This window comes from Adiantum capillus-veneris, chromosome 14, assembly GCF_014529385.1.
Source record: "Adiantum capillus-veneris isolate H3 chromosome 14, ASM1452938v2, whole genome shotgun sequence".
Lineage (NCBI taxonomy): Eukaryota > Viridiplantae > Streptophyta > Polypodiopsida > Polypodiales > Pteridaceae > Adiantum > Adiantum capillus-veneris.
Window position 1 is genome coordinate 81,839,120 of NC_140944.1, and position 3,416 is coordinate 81,842,535.

Here is a 3,416-nt window from a genome sequence, read left to right on the forward strand (position 1 = left end):
GCTGTTCCATGTTGGCTCCTGGTACCTCCCTCAATGTGGGCTTTTGATGGTGGAGCGGTGATCGGGGGTGAGGAAGGGAGACGCCATGTTGGGTTCAGGGGCGTTTGTGAGTTGTCGCAAGTGGAGTGCATTCTTTAGCTGGCGCAATTGTGAAGTCTGAGGGAGCCATAGCCTTTAAGTTAGGAAAGGTTTTAGGAGACCGTGCAAAGACTATACTCCAGCCTGGGCTTTGATGGAGATGGACCTCTCCAAACATATCCCCCATGCCATTGATATCGTCATCGATGATGGAAAATCTTTCGAACAGCCCTTGGAGTAGAACTATCTCCCCAGTGATTCTCTCACCATTTGCCATCAAACCACTGGAAACCAGCTTGAGAATCAATTTCTGGTCTTCCTGGTTTTTTATCAAACAACTCTTGTTTCCATTTACAGCAGGTCTACCTTCTTATTGCAGGACTCCATCTGGTATGGTCACATCCCTTTCAAACTAGGAAAAAAAACTCAGAGTCAAGGCCCACAAGTGCTTCAAGAAGAGAATCAGAACTTGGAACGATCTCAGGCGTGGTAATAACTGGTTATCAGCTGATGATATACACAGGCAGTTCAACCCTTCAAATGGGTGCCTGCAGGAAGTCTTATCCAGATTGCTAGGAGATGATTACTTTGCTGGAACAGTGCCCCAATAGGCTTAGCGGCACAATAAATCTTAAATTTTTTGCTCAACTGACATTCAAAGCCTTCTGCTGCCCTCAGATATTTGATCCCTTGCTCAAATCAAAGCTCAATAGGAAATGGAACGTTCGATGGAGCTCCCACCAATGGGAATACAGATTCAAATGTATATGGGCCTTCCCTATACCCATCAAGCAAAGTTTCCTCTACTGGCTCATCCTCCATCAAGGGGCCTGGACAACCCAAAGGGCTCTAAAGTGCAAGAAGGGAGATGGGAAATGTCCTAGGTGTCACCAACCAGAGGATATCAAGCACTTGTTCCTCACATGTCCCCATAATGCCCAATTCCTGGGCATCCTACAGAAAGGGTGTTCATCTATTCACCCTCAGGATCTTTCAGAAGCTGAGATCTTACTTGGGGAATGCCACCACCTTGACATCCCCCTCTGGAATGTCTGTAGAGCCATCTATGTTTGGTAGTGCTGGACCTCAAGAAACTGTGCCAGGGTTGGTAGAGCTGGCCCCCATCACAGCAACTTCATCATTGAGCTATCAAAGCTGCCAATAGCATGATCTCCCATATCAAAGACGTGTTTAATGGCCCCTTGTATCTTATACAAAGAACTTCTAGATGGCAACAATGGAGTCTCAAAATGGCCAAGTTTTACTCTAGAGAAAGGTTGAGTATGTCTATAGACATCAATTTGTAAGCTGGTCTTTTCTTTTTTGGGATGCCTCTTTCCCTACCTTTGAGGCAGATGTACTTCTTTGCTTCTTTTTAATTTAAATTTCCTGTTTTATCAAAGAAAAAAAAAGTATCTCCCTAGAGCTTGTTTTTAATGTGGGGTTACCCTTGGGTGGTCACTCATTAGAAGCTTCCTATGTCAGTTGTGTTCAAAAGGTTACTAGTAATACCCCACTATACATGCTACAGTTACAAATGTGGGCCTATTAAAAAAAACCACACCCCCCTCTTGTGTATACATCAAAGTATACATTTGTGACTTTTAATCCTCTCCGGTTAACTTACTTGATACGATACAATTTTTAAAAGTGACCGCCTCGAGAGGGGTGATTGGGCAGTTTGTGAAGGACTTCCAATAAAGAATCCCCCCCCCCCCCCCCCCCCCCCCCCCCCCCAAACCTGCTCCCTCTTCCCCCGGTGCAGCGGGCCGCCCCAGTAGAGGTTTCTTTTCTCGTGAGGCCCCATAACTCTCAAGTTATTTTTTTCCGAGAAAAGGATCCTTCTATTAGTCCCATAGGGCTACAACCACCCCTACAAGAGAGGGCTACAACAATCGTGATGGGGACTCTCCCAATGAAAAAACAACATATATACAATGAGGCTAAATCAAGGGATGGGAGGAGGGAGAAGCCGCACAGGTGGACGGTACTGCCATTTGAGCACACCCTGGACCATGGTGAGAGAAGGCCCAGGGCGCCAGAGTTGAAGGAAAGCCTCTCCACGCTCTCACATGCGGTCGGAGCTGCCCTGGAGTCTCTCAAACTGTCCTTTGAGAGTATGGATCAGCTCTAGCCAAAGATCCCAAACTGTCTCTGCTAGTGGTACAGGGCGAGCCTCAAAGATGAGGAAGCAGCGGGCCCGCTAGATTCACGTTAGATGAATCAAAGTGTCAGGCCGCAGATGAGCTCCCAACACTCCTCTCTCTCACTGCACCACTCCTGTGGAGTAAGCTCTGTATAGCAGGATGGAGTGTAGGTCGACCCCCCTGCATCACAATCATCTTGTTGGTGGAGGATAACTCAAACTGAAGTGCCTGGCCCATGAGAGAGGACCAAGCAGCTGCCTCCCAAGTGTACTGCCGTGCTATAGAAGGAGCTGGCATCAACCGAAGAAGACGAAGCCAAACCTACTGTGCCAAAGGACAGTCCTTAAGACAGTGACACTGACTCTCCACAAGATGGTCACAAGCTGGCATGCTACCAAGAGACCACTATGTACTAGCCAGGTCCCAACTGCTGTAGCTTGATGTGCAACCAACCACTGGAACAAAGTGACTTGCATCGACTGTCTGGAGTCCACAACCTCTCCCAAAAAGCTGACAAGAACTCAGCTGTGAGACCCTCCTCCTGCCAATGAAGTGCTGCAGCAGGACGAGCCTCTCTGTGTGCTATCAGTATGTGACGTCCCAATCGAATAGTGTACTGAAAGAAAGGGACACCTGGATGGTCTTATGAGGAGAAGGGGTCCCTCCAAAACCACTCTCCAGGATTCCACTGCACTTGTGCCAGTGGACAACTCTCCCAAGCCCACAGCCTCCAGTGGCCAGTTGCAAGAGCCGCTGGGTCAACATCTATGACACAAGTCCTCCTGTAGATACCCACAACTTGGATCCTCTGAAAACAATACTCTGCCACCTGTTGGGCCTCTACAAAAACTCGATGTAAGCGTCCCTCACCCTGTAGCTCAAAAAACAGGGATGGTACACTCTCTGAGCAAGACCGAACTGCGATGAGAACCTCCAACCGAGTGAAGAACCCCATCCATCTGGGCGCTGCAGACTCAAGAGGTGTGAGCCACTCAGCTGGTACTGCCTTTGCGATGTCCTGAAACATGCTCTGCACCCCTCTCATGCCCTGAAGCCGGATGCCCTGAAGCTCCTCTGACAAGTCTGAGAACTGTAGCTAGTCACCTAAAGTGCGTACTAGACCCTCTACCATGGGACCCCGGGAAACATGAGGCCTACTACCAACCAAGTGGCCTCTCTGAGTGCTAACCA